At 37.6% G+C, this 15240-nt stretch overlaps 2 protein-coding genes across 5 annotated transcripts in view; one reads left to right on the top strand and one right to left on the bottom strand.

Annotated features, from left to right (window-relative positions):
* LOC129769034 (RNA-binding protein 24-like) overlaps positions 1-8278 on the bottom strand; it is a 213996-nt gene extending 205718 nt beyond the window's left edge. For 2 of the 4 annotated variants that reach the window (XM_055771034.1, XM_055771033.1), the window contains exons 1-2: positions 7166-8278; positions 6894-6988 (exon numbers count right to left, since the gene is read on the bottom strand). The gene's annotated coding sequence lies outside the window, so the exon portion shown is untranslated. The remainder of the gene's footprint in view (positions 1-6893; positions 6989-7165) is intronic. The other 2 variants (XM_055771036.1, XM_055771035.1) reach the window with 1 other exon arrangement.
* Positions 1-15240, top strand: part of LOC129769036 (uncharacterized) — a 148129-nt gene that overhangs the window by 9919 nt on the left and 122970 nt on the right. The gene's annotated exons all lie outside the window — the stretch shown is intronic.

Here is a 15240-nt window from a genome sequence, read left to right as displayed (position 1 = left end):
TAACCTCCAGGTATGCTACATTACTCGATGCATTATTGTGAGTTCTGATATTCAATGGTAGTGTTTATTATATTTAATGAAAATTTGACAGCAAAAAATATAAATATGACAATTATATTGCAAGTGGTTTGTGCGGTGGTTGGTATCAGGTTGTCTCGTTTCAAATACACCGGGTTTAGCAGTAAAACATATGCAGTAAAACATATGCGTAATAAAACACGGCATTCCTGAAAATTTTATATGAGTTGCTCTCAAACGAGCAATTTGTGTGACCAGCTAGCCCCTCTATATACGAAAAAGAATATTCAAGAAAATTCAATAAAAATAATTTTATTGAGGCAACCCTATTTATCAATCTATGACAACCGTATGGAACCCTCACAGGTGATTTCCACAGACGAGAAAAAAGTTTAACTTAAACGGACCGGACGGATTTAATGGCAATTGGCAATGTATGGGCAAGGTGCACTACAATAGATCAAACTAATGGTCGCAGTGGTACAATGCTCCTACAGAAGAAGAAAAATGGGCAAGGAACTCCAACTATTTTCAATGACAAACTTTGGGGACGATCTGTTATGATCTGGGATGCGTTCTGGCATTCCGGAAAAGCTATAAATCTAATGTGTGTCACACAAAATGCATATTTTTGAATCTATAAACGTTCTTAAATCAGTTCGCTATCAGTGATCCAGAGGATGCGCATGCTTATATTCTAGCTGGAAAACGCAAAAGTTCACACCAGTACTGAATCAATGACATGGCTATGGTTGAACAAAATTGATACTTTTCGGACATCCCAATATTTCTCTAGGATTCGGTGATCAATATTTAGAAGATCGATTTATTCCATTTTGATTTTGGGTTTTTTAAATCGATTCTTTGTGCTCGAAAAAATCGCAAAAATCGATCTAATTATTTCGGTTTTTGTTTCAGTAAAGATCAATTTCAATCTCACCAAAGACCGCCTGATGAATTTTATAAACATAATGTCAACATGATGACAACGTCAGTCTGATTCTTCTACGATTTAATTCCGTACAAATGCTGATAGGGTCTGCGATCTACTGCAACCAGTGGCTCAAACGATCTCTGTACTGGAAGGAGAAACCATCTTCTCTTTCAGGGAAGATGATCCTGAGCCTCACCGAATTTGCATTAAGGGAGTATTCTAGTCTAGAAATTTGAAAAACATCATTTTTTTCCTTCATATTTCTGTAGTTTAGACATTCAAGAATATACTCTAGTAAGAACTTATCGAAAATCCTATTATTTAACGAGTTAGAGCCATTTTAGTGATGCGATATACAACCTGGTACGGCCATAACAATGAACTTCAAACGCGTTTTTCTCGAAACTAGTTTTTTAAAACTGGCGTAGACGATATCTCAAGTTCTACTGAACCGATTAATGTCGAAATTATATGGATACAATCTGCAAGCATCTCTCTATCGCATGAACCTCTAAAAAACTATATTTTTTAAATTTTACTATTTTTAAAAAATCCGGAACCGTAAGAAAAAACGTTTTAAAGGGCGAACACGAAATTATTGCGACACATTCAACAGGGCATAACTTTTTTACCATTGGGTAAAATCAACCAAATTTTGCACACTTTCTCATTGATGTGTATTGTCTACATGCTGTCAAACTCGAAGTCGTGTTTTTCGATTCAACGAAAATGGAGGTGAACCAACGCGAGTCGAGAGAACAAATTCTTTCCAAACATCTGGAATTTCCTGACCTGTCGCACCGGCAGTTGGGAAAAATGTTGAACATTCACGGCTCTACGAGAAGATGCTGACAAAATATGGCTGCTGTGTGATGGACGACGAAACGTATATAAAAGCCGATTTAAAGCAAATTCCGGGGTTGGAGTTTTTCACCGGCAAGAGCAAGTTCGATGTGGTCTTGCATCTGCTCTTGCGGACTGAGGAGTGAGCCATTCGTGACAAAGGGCACAGTAAATGGCGAGATCTACAAATCTGAATGCCTCGAGAAGCGTGAGAGATTTTTGAGATTTTTCATTGTTCAAAATCTGTATTTTTTCTGTTTTGATTAAATCAAATGGAAGCCCTGAAAAAAACCGTTTCTTATATGAACTTGTAAAAAGCTTAAATGATGATGGTCCCACCTCTTTCCCCTGCAAAGGTTTGAGCGGAACGAGTTATCTTATTGATAATAATTATATTACGGTATTTACATTTTTTTCGTCAACTAACCAGTAGGCAAGCTAGATTGAAAAGAAAACGGACTGGTTATCTCGCAGGCATAGATTACTGGTCGAAAGAACAATTTAAGCCATTATATGAACGTATTTATTCCATGGCATGTCGAGGGAATTTCCAACCCGGGAAGACCCTAGACCGATCGGGAATTGAACCCAATACCTATGTCAGTATTAGCCAAGAATTTACAAGGGAATTCCCGCTTTATTAGATCCCCGGCCACGATGCGATCGTACCCGAGTTCAAGCAGCTGAGCAAACCCAAGCCTAACTCTAGCCGATACTTCAGGCCCATTACTTATCTCAAGGCATGTTAAGAAAATTTCCAACCCGAAAAAATTCTTGACCGATCAGGAATTAAACCCAATACCTATGTCAGCATTAGCCTTGAATTTACAAAGGAATTCCCGCTTCACTAGATACCCGACAACATTCTGCAAATGTGATCGAGACCAGACAGTTGAGCAAACCTAAGCCTAATTCCAACCAATACTTCAGGCCCTACATTCAACCTGGAGCATAAACGTATCGACCAGAATTTGCAATGAGATCTGCCACAACACAGAAAAATCTCGATATAATTATCTGTCAAGAAGATGAATTTACGAGTATTCCGGTTGAGCTATCCATAGCTTCCCTCTGGTTTTCACATTATACCCTTTGGAATGCTTCAATTTTTCCGCGAAAAACTGCTTTTGCTTATGTTCGATCTAAAGTATTTTTATGTCTGTCAACGCGCGCGGGCTCAAACTATTGCAGACTTCACAACTATTTTATTTTTTAAATTTATTTAAAAACTAAAAATGAAATACAAACGAAATCAATCAATACCATCATCATCAAAGTCTTGAAACAAAACAAAATAAAATTTAAAGAAAAATACACAAACAAAAATACACAAACACAGAAGATAATATTTTAAAATATGAAATCATGATGATGGTACCCTTACAAAAGCTTGAGCTGAACGAGTTCTCTTGTTAATAATTATTATGAAGAAAATTATGAAAAACCAGACTGTTTATGTCACAGGCATAGATTCCCATTCGAAAGAGCAACTTAAATCATGATCTGGACCTATTTATTCCATGGCATGTCGAGAGAATTTCCAACCTGAGAAGACCCTAGACCGATCGGGAATTGAACCCGCTTTACTAGATACCCGATAACGACCTGCTAATGCGGTCATTTTCGAGACCAGACAGCTGAGCAAACTTCAGGATACTTCAGGCCCTACATTCAACCCAGGGTGTAACGTGTCAACCTGACTCTGCAATGAGATCCGCCACAACACAGAAAAATCTCGTTATAATTATCAGTTGAGAAGATGAATTTACGAGTATTCTGGTTGAGCTATCCCTAGCTTCATTCTGGTTTCCACATTAAGCCCATTGGAATGTTTTTTTTTATGTAAATCGAGAGAAATTGCTTTTACTTGTGTTGAATCTCCTGCTTCTTTGCGTCTGTCACAGCGCGCGGGCTCAAACTATTGTTTGAAGTTAAATTTGGGTCTACGACTAAAGGAAAAGAATATATTGCAAAACTAAACAAATAATTAACATACCATCATCATCATAGTCTTAAGATAAGAAACACAAATATCCGTGTTTCTTCGTCATCTTACACACTAACATTGATTAACATTGCATACTGGGTTAAAAATCTAGATCATGTTTCAAAAACTCTTTACAAATACTACGGAACGTTCGAAGGCTTGTTGCTATCTTTGCTTCATTTGGTAATGTGTTGTATAGTCTATATCCTTTATAAAAAAGTGAATTTTGGGTACATGACATTCGAAAGTTCATGGTTCTGAGGTCGTTTGCTTGTCTTGTGTTATATCGATGCATGTCTCTTCCCTACGCTATGGTGTTTTGTAAATAATTCGATGTCATCCCGTTAGTCATCTTATGTATGAACGTAAGCGTGCAATATTTAATACGCTGTCCCACTGACATCCATTGCAGGCAATCGAGCATAAATCTCCGTGGAGTAAGTCGATCACATCTCAATATCTGGCGCATTGCCTTATTTTGCACAATTTGCATTCTTTGCATTTGCCTCTTATTCGCGAGAAATAGCACAGATGCACAATAATCAAAATGTGGAGTGATCACATTCATGTATCACATTCTGTTCAAAAATGAACGCAAAACTACCATTAAAGCCATTAATACCCTTTTCTTCTGTTTATTCAATTATGCAGAAGAAGACAAGGACTCATTGGGCCTGATTCTCGAATACACTTCGAATACACTTCACGGTGGAAACGGAATGGAACGTATCTGCGATGACAACGGTACGGTGTCGACATCTGGATACGAGATTAATTTCCCACTAAACTTATCATTAAAATATCAGATTATCTTCAGATGAAATTTTTGTATGAGATTATTATATTACATGAAGAAAACAAAGTTTTCCACTCACATTGAACACCAGTTTGATACGAAGAAGTTAATTTTCATTAATGATTTTTTATTTCAAAAGTGCTCATTCTGCCTGAAAACTCATTATTATCTTCGACACTTCACTAACTCGTAAAACGTAGTTCAATGGCGTGCCGTTTATTTTGTTTCCATAGTGAAGTGTATTCGAGAAACAGGCCCATTATGTATCATTTTTAAACACAAGTGTAAATAGTTAAGATCTGTATAAATATAAACCAAAGTCAAATAAATCAATGACTACAAAAATATATTATAGACAAAATAGCATTTTCTCCTTTTTTGCCACGTTGCCCGGAACATTGTTTGTAGAGGGTTGTAATAAATTTCTAGCCAGGTGACGTATATTGAGTATCCTATGGCCACTATGGCCTTTCGAACTTCTAAATCAGCAGCCAGTTGTTTTGCATTTTTTACATAACCAAACAACATACTCGTTATTATGACATCCTGGAATAATAACTTACATAAATTGTTAGTAGCAAAACCTACACAATAATAGATTGAACTTTGGGGAGAATTGAGTAAAATCATCTTCCAAGATTATCCCTCCATTGATTCTGCCATCTTATAAATGCCTGTTTGCCCGAAAAATGGAAAATAATTCTGATACGTATCGACTTATAGGAGAAGTGTGTAATACGCACCCCCTAAGCGAGAATGGATTTTTCCTGACTGTGCTCTTAAAATTTAAGATAACAACTACGTCAGTACGTAGATTAGTTAACCCTCAGTCATCTGTAATCGTTTTGTATTTAAGACACTAAATAACAAAAACGCTACGAATTTTATTTTGTAAGGCGTCCAAATTCTAAATTCCCAATCATACGGTGTTAAATGGCCCAGCAGAAGTATAATATGCCCATGAGTTGTTTCTCTCAGAGTCTATGAAGCTCAGAGAAACAGCTTGTATGAATGAGAGATTCCATCAATCTATTCCCTTCATGTCTATCAGCGAAGAGAAGAAACCGTTTCTCCGGTGAGCGTGTTCTCCCAGTATTCGTGTAATAATTCTTCAGTCCGCGCTCTTGTTTTGCTGCATTTTCTGAGCACATAAGATAGATGCCAAATGTGAAGACATGTTTTCGTTTTGAAGACCTTTAATTTTGTGCAAACATACTGAAGTCATTTCAAAGTATGTGAAAACAATTGTATGTGAGATTTATCGAACATGATTTAGAAATATCGTGATGGTTTGCTCATTTTTGTTCATTATGATTACATTTGAAGACATTTATTCGTGTCATGCAAAGATATTTGAAAAAATCATCTGGCATCCCCCACATCCAAGCTATTTCGCTCGTGAGAATGTTATCCGGCCGAAAGCGAGCATATTGCCCCGATCGAGGGTATGCCATACTGCCCGATGGTTAGCTGATGCGGAAAATATCAAATTGAGAAGGAAATGAATCCTTTCTTACCATTTTCTTCATCTGAGATATTCACTGGGAACTCGACTCAATAAATATGACCCATATTTATCGCCTCTGAATCGGTTTCAAGCAACAAAAACCTTATAGAAATGATGTAGAAAATTACATCGAAAATCGCTTCCAAAGAAAATTATTTTTCTTATTTTTTTAAAGTATGTTACAAATGTAAAACTTGCATGGTGGGATCCTATCATTGACTAGCACGATTGCCTGTATCCATTGCATTTGTATTCTTGTTGGTTTACGAGAAAATCAGGCAGGTCAAATCGCCCGGTAGGCGCGCTTTAGATACATCTCCTCTACATTGTGAGCTAACGCCGAATTGCAGGCAAAAAGATTGTTCGTTGCGTCGGGGAGGAAAACGAGAGGTTATTGAAAAACATACGTCGTCAAATAGTTTACTTCTTTACTATATTTTCTGTTCACGTTTCAAGCAAAACATTGCTGGATAAATTTCCTGTCTAATGGTATGTATATAACACAACATATGTCGCAATAACGATTTTGAATAATATGGGTTTGAAAACACTTAATGAATCGTTACATTTTTCGTAGAGTGACCCCAGGGGGTCGATAGCGACCTCTTTGAGAGAAAAAAGATTTTTAATTTAAAGGCGTTCAATCAATTGTCTTAAAATTATTTATTACTTTTTTTCTTTGCCTACACTGCATGCAAGCGGGGAATAATATACCTATTATATTATTTACGTTGAATCGTAATATACGTCGGGTTCAAATATATGATCAACGGAATACACTGAGAAAAAAAGTAAACGAAAGAATTACCGAATAATCCAACATAAGCGGTTGCTAGATGTGTTTTTCCATGACCATAATGAGATTTCCGTCACTCCCACAGCGCCTTTGTTTATGTTGTGTTCCTATGATTGAATAAAAACATAAAACAAAACATCCATTTGTTGACATTGTGTTTGCTTGAGTATATGTTTACACTCTGTAGTCAAAATCGGCGTGCTCTCGCGAGAACACTGGCATCGATGATGAAGATTACTCTATTGTAGAATTCGAAGAAACCGAAAATCATATTGTATAATTACCTTCGCCTTCTCTATTTTGAACAACAGCTCTCGAATGAACTTCTCCAAATTACACCTTCCGCTTTTTCTTCCGTTTTAATCAGCCTCTCTTTCCACACAGTACAAATTCAAAATTTGAATGCAATTATCCTCCCGTTGAATCTTCTCTTTTCTGTACACTTTTTTCTGAGTGCGCTGACTGCACGAGCTGTAAAAGGGCACTCCGAGAACTAACTAATTGATGAACTGATTATTGCTGTTATTTTTATTTTTATACTTCAGTTTACTCCACCTTTGACTTTAGATTTTCAATGTTTGCAAAGCAATCGATTACGCTTATGTACTCAAAATACTCATTTTAGGTTCACCGTTTAGAAATCAATCCTATCAACAGGGTTATAAAAATCATTCAAATATGTATATCACCGGACGTTTTCTGAACAGCTTCTGAAGGTTTTTATCATTTATCGTTTACTACTTTCCCATATTTCATCTATTCTTCTTAGTGGTAACACGCGGCTCTCATATGTTATGTTTTAAACTGCTTCTTCTTCTACTATTTTTCCTTTCCAATTTCACGTTTATTGCGTTGCGCTTGTTTGTTCGTTGTTCGGTGGAAAAACTGAGTTATGCGTTCATCGACAACACACTTTCGATGTGAACAATTATTTGCAGCGAAACAAAAACACGCGGCGCGCCTCGAGTCTTCTTTGCCGCTCACCGTATTTCCAAACGCTGTCGTGAATTTCACTGTGACTGATTTACTCGCAACAACAGGGGAAAACAGCGGCCCACTCGCTCACGAACCGTGCCGAACCGTGACGTAGCTATTTTTAAACACCCAACAATTGTGTGCGACTCTGTCGCCTTGTCACATCGAGAATCAGCAGCGAAACACGCACAAACAAAACGTCGCACGCTCGATAATGTCACAAAGCTTCCGGTGCTCAATACACACAGCGAAGAAGAGGGCGCTTCTCGACGCTTTCCACGTTGTTTGGGAAGGGGGACCAGGTTAACGCGAGACGCGAATTAGTGCGCGAGGGGGAAAAATACGCCAAAACAACGATCACTCGAGGGTAACACAAGCAAGATGCGCTCCAGCAGATTCCAAATATGTCGTCAATTCGATACAATGGTCAAAACAGAACTGCATGCGAAACGAGTCCGATCGGAGCTGATTCGCTCTCTCTCTCTGTCTTTCTCACTGGCTCCGACTCTCCCACTTGGGTTCGCGCAAAATTGCGGGATATCTGTGTGTTTCGAACTTGTTTGCTGTTTGTATGCTGGCCGGGTGTGCGTGTTTGAGCGCGCCCACCGATGTGCCGTACCGTCCGCTACAATCGCAAAGCGGTGGGAAGCCAAACATGCTGCCTCTGTACTCGGTAATGAGGGTCCACCCTCCGCTACGTTAGTATTTTCACACGCACAACGCATACGCGGGTGGAAGCGAGAAAATTTGCAAGAAAACACAACACGCCACTAAGCTGACGGCAGGCGCCAGTGAGTGAAACATCAAAATCGAACTACTTGCCCAAGGCTTCCTACGCGACACATGAATTGTGCGGCTATTGAATAACGAGACTGATGCTGCTACAGAAGAAGCACGCATTCACCAAACGCCAGTGACCGACAGCTGTTCATCATGGAGCCTTTCTTTTTGTATGCAATACACTGATGGGTGCAATAAAAAATCCACTCTCATTAGAAATCAATGTATTCCAATATTAAAAGTTTTCGGTATTCCAGTCAATACTACGTAAAAGTAGGTAAATAGTAGCCAATTTTGCAATTTCAGAATCGCTGATTTTTGACGTAGAACTACGTCTTTCATTAAGGGTGCCAAATCAGAAAATAGGTCACGTTTTTATGAAATAAAGTTAACGTTAATAACTACTTTCGCCGCGAACGGATTTTTGCGATTTACATACCAAACGAATCGGAAATTCCCTAAGATTTGTTTGATATGCTATACATTAAAATCCCATGGTGTGTAAATGATTAAATTTAATGCAAACTATTAGCGTTTACATTTGCCCATACATTTGATCTGTCCATTTGTGTGCTTTCCCGAACAGAGCTGCCAATAACGGGCAACTTATCGACGAGCAACGAAGGGGAAATCGTAAGGTTTAAAGTATCCGTAAACAGAGGAAAAGATGTTAGAGGCGAATGAACTGGAATGTTTAAAGCCTCTTTGGAACAAAGAAGAAGAAGAAGGAAAAGAAGTAGAACGAAGGGGAATATTTGTCTAGGGTATAAACAGTGGACACCGACTGAACAACATCGTTGCTGGGCGAGCTGGACGGTGAAGGATCGAATGCCTTTCTCAAGGCAATGGGAGGGGAGGAGTGATACGAGGAATAGTAAAGTTTTCCAAAAGCCTTTTTGAAGGTTGGAGACGAAAGAACTGAAGAAGTTTAAAGTCTTACATGTCTTAGTTTCGGATTGAGCTGTGGACGCGACCAAATTACTGACTCGCTGATGTCTCTAGCATGGCAATCATTCCATCAAACTGACGCCATTGCATTAATGTTTTGAGCTACACAATTGTGTGGGAATTCATCCAGCTAGGCTATAGTCAGCTCACGAAGAAAATAAATGTTCTGGAATTTTGTTTGTGTTTTGGTTTCGCATGACGGTAGCAAAAGTCTCTCCACAAAGGATGACAACTAATTTGATCTAGACCGGCAATATTAACAAAAAGGGCGTCTGTTGAGAAGTGTTCAGAATTGCTTCAAGCCATCGATAAATGGATATTTGTGAGCGTACGTGCCTGCGTTTTATGGAGGTATTCTAGTGTAGACACGAATTTCGGACGTTTTTTCGAGCTCCGTAAAAATAAAACGATGAATATTTTTAGTATCCATTACATAATTGTTTGTTTTTCTCTTTTAACAATAAAACAAAGATTGAACGGAGAAAAAATATTCATAGCTAGAATATTTAAGAGCTGATGAAGTGAGAGGGTTTAAAAAAAGTAGCGTCATGGCGTACACGATTCCAGCCCTTCTGGTTATTTGAAACAAAAAAATCGAACAGATTCAGTTAAATGCCGCTATCGCATGAACCTTGGACAAGGTAAAAAATAAGTTTTTTGATAAAATGGCGGCCATTTGAAAAGCAAAATGCGGTTTAAAGCGATTTTTCTTACGTTTCCTGATTTTTTTTAAAATAGCAAAATTTAAAAAAATATCGTTTTTTAGAGGTTCATGCGATAGAGAGATGTCTGCAGATTGTATCCATATAAATTCAACATAAATCGGTTCAGTAGAACTTGATATATCGTGTACGCCAGTTCAAAAAAACTAGTTTCGAGAAAAAACGCGTTTGAAGTTCATTATTATGTCCGTAGCAGGTTAGATACACCATCACTGAAATTGCTCTAACTCGGTGAATAATAGGATTTTCGATAAGTATATATATTCTTGAATTATATTCTTGAATTGCTAAACTACAGAAATATGAAGGAAAAAAATTGTTTTTTTAAATGTCTAGACTAGAATACTGCCTTAACGTATTGCACTGTTGCGGGCGAGCATGTCGATCCGAACGTGGTGACAAGGAGGGGAGATAGCGGAAGGGAAATATTTGCGGTAGGTTATTAGTAATAAATCTCTGCTGATGAAAATATTCAGCCTTTTTCCAAGTAGTTGACATTGTTTGTTTTCCGTCATCATAAAGGCTTCGTTGGTGCCTTTGACATTGCATCAATGCATGGAACTGACGCTATGGTGGAGCAGGTGTCAAGGTTGTACACCAAAAAATTATTTGGGGAATACCAAGTTATTCAATAAGTTATAATAAGTTATTAATTTATTTGGGTTCGCGTGCCAGTTGCAAAACTCCCTTCAACTAGGATCGCATTTGCGCTAATCTTGATCATAATGAAGCAGATTAGATTAACAGAAAGAGTTTATTTCGTTTATTTCCCCAAGAAAGTAAATGTCGTTCTGAATTTGATTGTGATTTGTTTTCGCTTTCTCCATTAAGAATCATAACTGCGCTTATCTCGAGCATGTACTGTTCTGCGAGGACAAGAATGAATCATCAAACAAAATTAGTCAAATGATTCCACAAGAAAAAAAATATTTCGGAGAGACCAAACTGGTAGAATTTCGTAGCATTATAAAATAATATTCGCAGTTATAAACAAGCGACTGGAATTAAACTACAGCGTAGTTCAACGTCAACAATGCGGTCGTGTCTTGAACACAACATCCTATAATATTTTTTTTTTGAAAAACAAAAAATGGCTTTTATTCCTAAATGGGAACTTCTAGGGTATAACATAAAAAATCCACTTGCGTAAATTTGTTCTACCGTGTTTTCTTCATCGATGCACCCCTCGGTTTTGACAGCTGGTTATTTACATCTGACACAAACATTATTTTCGTAGCTGTTTAATCAACTTTTTGTGTGTAGTGACGCGTTTCTGACGCTGAGGAAACTTCTGGAAAATAAGTGGAAAGCAAATCTCAACACAGGTCCGAAATTTGATTGTAGGTGACCTCCAGCATAAGAACAACGCGGTCCAGGACAACGTCATTCTACGATGCTGTGAGCTAAGCCAACAATTCATGGTCGACTTGTTCGGGAAGGAAGAGAAAGGGAAATTGGGTGAGGAGACATGAGCAACGCTGACACAGTCTTTGCTAGGCCAAAACGCAATGCATTGTTATGACATTAACCCTTTGCGGTCGTATTAAATTTTTATATGGGTGTCGTACTGGTCGCAATTAATTTCTCTTGAAAGAGCATATATCACTGTATGTATTTTGTAAAATTATAAAAACTAATAAAGATCTGTTTATTTCTTGTGAATTTTAAATATGCATTAACTGAACAATGTGTTTCTATACACTGCGTTTCACAACTATAGAACCACACAATTTTTCTGAGTTTGCAGAGATATGTAAGAAGTCGGTTGAATTGAACTATATGGTGTAGTATATAATAACTATTTTCATTTATATGCCTGGTCATTTGAGCTTTATTGATGTGTTCAATCGCGAAGCATTAAAAAAACTAAAATTCCAGTGTTTCATAACTATAGAATCAGATGGAAAAACCCTCGTTCCTATACAAAATTAACGTCAATTTCACATAAATTACAATAACTTTCTAATTCGTAGGTCATCTTTAGTTCTCAATCAGTTCAAATATTCCATTCGGGGTAGTTTCGACCCAGCTGCGCCATATTGTAGTGTGTATTTTGTTCTACGCAGAGGATACTGCTCGTTTAAGCTCTTCAAATCACTCATACTGCTGGTAAGCTACATCTGATATTCGTATGATCACTCCTCATAAGTTATTGATAGGGTTTTGATCTGATAAACAAGCTGACCAGTCCAGAATCTGAAGCCCCTATTCATCAAACCATGCCCTGACCTTCCGGATTTTATGAATTGATGCCAAATTAACCAATTATCAAATCGTTTTTATGAAAAAACAGCAGTAAATGACTCTGAAGTACTTCGTTGCACTTCTGACTGTGCATTCGTTTTTTTTTTCCAAAATATATATTTTTATCAATGCTCATATGGCGTTAGCCTGACGTGGCCGAGAGTTCAATATTTTGACAGTTTTTCTTAAGTTTTTCTTATTATCTATGTTAGTAATATGTAACCGATTACTTGCGGTCGGCTCGAGGTTAGTATTACAAGTGTTCTCGTAATTGGGATGTTGCTGTCTCCAATGCTCTGTACGTGTGCCCGACACGGGATACTTCCTATTGGGATGCAGCTGACCATTAATCAGCAACGCCCCCTAGTATGTGTGGTATCCTGAATTTATAGTATAGCTCTGCAAGTGAAAGGTAAACAAAGGGAGTTCTGTTTAACCTGTCAATGAAGATAGACGTGTCTGGAAGAGTAGGAGTTTTACGTGAAATAGATTCCAGTAGTTATTGAATATCACATTGGCGATCCTGCCATGATGAAAGTGAACAGGAAGAAAGTGTTATGCTTAACAAAAAAGAAGATTTTTTGCGTCTGATGGGCAGTGTTTTGAAACAATGAAGGTAACGGTGATAGAGGGAGATTCAATTTTTTCTGAAGTGCTGCCAGTAATATAGAAAACATAACATTCAGATTGTTGAACTTAATGTTGCGTTGAAATCATCTCTAGAAAAAAAGAGTCGGTTCGAGCCTAAGACCGTAGCGTACGTATATAGTTATATATATTATTTTATTCAGATACTATATTGAGTCGGGTTTAGCCCAAGGCCAATATTTTGATAGATTTGCGCCAAGTGCATTCAGATCAGTTGAGTCGGGTTAAGCCCAAGGCCGACTATTATATATGCATGTAATCATATCAAATGTCATTTATTTACCATATTGAGTCGGGTTCAGCCCAAGGCCAATATTTGGTTTGTTTGCGCTGAGCTCAGCTCAGCTCATTTCGTTCGAAACAGTTAAGTCGGGTTAAGCCCAAGGCCAGCTTGTATGTGTGCATTGTAGTTCTTACTTACCATATTGAATCAGGTAAAGCCCAATACCAATATCATGGTGTGCGGTTGACGGTGTGCTCACAATATAAAACGGGGTGACCAAAGATGATTGCAAAAAGTGTGGCACTGGTAAACAATTAATGAATTGGAATGCGATATCCTGCAGCTGAGGCAGTTGTTTGTTATGAGCTAAATAAATTATTTCGAAAGGAAAAGATTGTAGTGTAGAGGCGATCTGGCGTAGTGGTAACATTCATGCCTCTCACGCTAAAGGTCACGAGTTCAATTCTCACTCCCGACATCCTTCCAAAAATGGAAGTAAAAGTGACGAACCAGCCAAATGAGTTGAAAGTCACTATAATACAGATAAAAAAAATTATAGGAGGTTGTGTTCAAGACACGACCGCATTGTTGACGTAGAACTACGCTGTAGTTTAATTCCAGTCGCTTGTTTATAACTGCGAATATTATTTTATAATGCTACAAAATTCTACCAGTTTGGTTCTCCGAAATATTTTTTTTTTCTTGTGGAATCATTTGACTATTTTTGTTTGATGATTCATTCTTGTCCTCGCAGAACAGTACATGCTCGAGATAAGCGCAGTTATGATTCTTAATGGAGAAAGCGAAACCAAATCACAATCAAATTCCAGATCGACATTTACTTTCTTGCTGACTAAATAAACGAAATAAACTCTTTCTGTTAATCTAATCTGCTTCATTATGATCAAGATTAGCGCAAATGCGATCCAAGTTGAAGGGAGTTTTGCAACTGGCACGCGAACCCAAATAAATTAATAACTTATTTTAACTTATTGAATAACTTGGTATTCCCCAAATAATTTTTTGGAACGCGTTTTTTCTCGAAACTAGTTTTTTGAACTAGCGTACACGATATATCAAGTTCTACTGAACCGATTTATGTCGAATTTATATGGATACAATCTTCAGACATCTCCCTATCGCATGAACCTCTAAAAAATATTTTTTTTTAAATTTTGCTATTTTAAAAAAATCAGGAAACGTAAGAAAAAACGCTTTAAACCGCATTTTGCTTTTCAAATGGCCGCCATTTTATCAAAAAACCTATTTTTACCTTGTCCGAGGTTCATGCGATAGCGGCATCTTAAGTGATTCAGAATCTGTTCGATTTTTTTGTTTCAAATAACCAGAAGGGCTGGAATCGTGTACGCCATGACGCTACTTTTTTTAAACCATCTCACTTCATCAGCTCTTAAATATTCTAGCTATGAATATTTTTTCTCCGTTCAATCTTTGTTTTATTGTTAAAAGAGAAAAACAAATAATGATATAATGGATACTAAAAATATTCTTCGTTTTATTTTTACGGAGCTCGAAAAAACGTCCGAAATTCGTGTCTACACTAGAATACCTCCATAAAACGCACGCACGTACGCTCACAAATATCCATTTATCGATGGCTTGAAGCAATTCTCAACTCTTCTCAACAGACGCCCTTTTTGTTAATATTGCCGGTCTAGATCAACTTAGCTGTCATCCTTTGTGGAGAGACTTTTGCTACCGTCATGCGAAACCAAAACACATCCAAAATTCCAGAACATTTATTTTCTTCGTGAGCTGACGATAGCCTAGCTGGATGATTCCCCACACAATTGTGTAG

This window comes from Toxorhynchites rutilus, chromosome 2 (assembly GCF_029784135.1).
Source record: "Toxorhynchites rutilus septentrionalis strain SRP chromosome 2, ASM2978413v1, whole genome shotgun sequence".
In the NCBI taxonomy this organism is placed as follows: Eukaryota; Metazoa; Arthropoda; class Insecta; order Diptera; family Culicidae; genus Toxorhynchites; species Toxorhynchites rutilus.
Note: the sequence above shows the minus strand (reverse complement) of the source record. Positions and strands in the feature narration are given on the sequence as shown.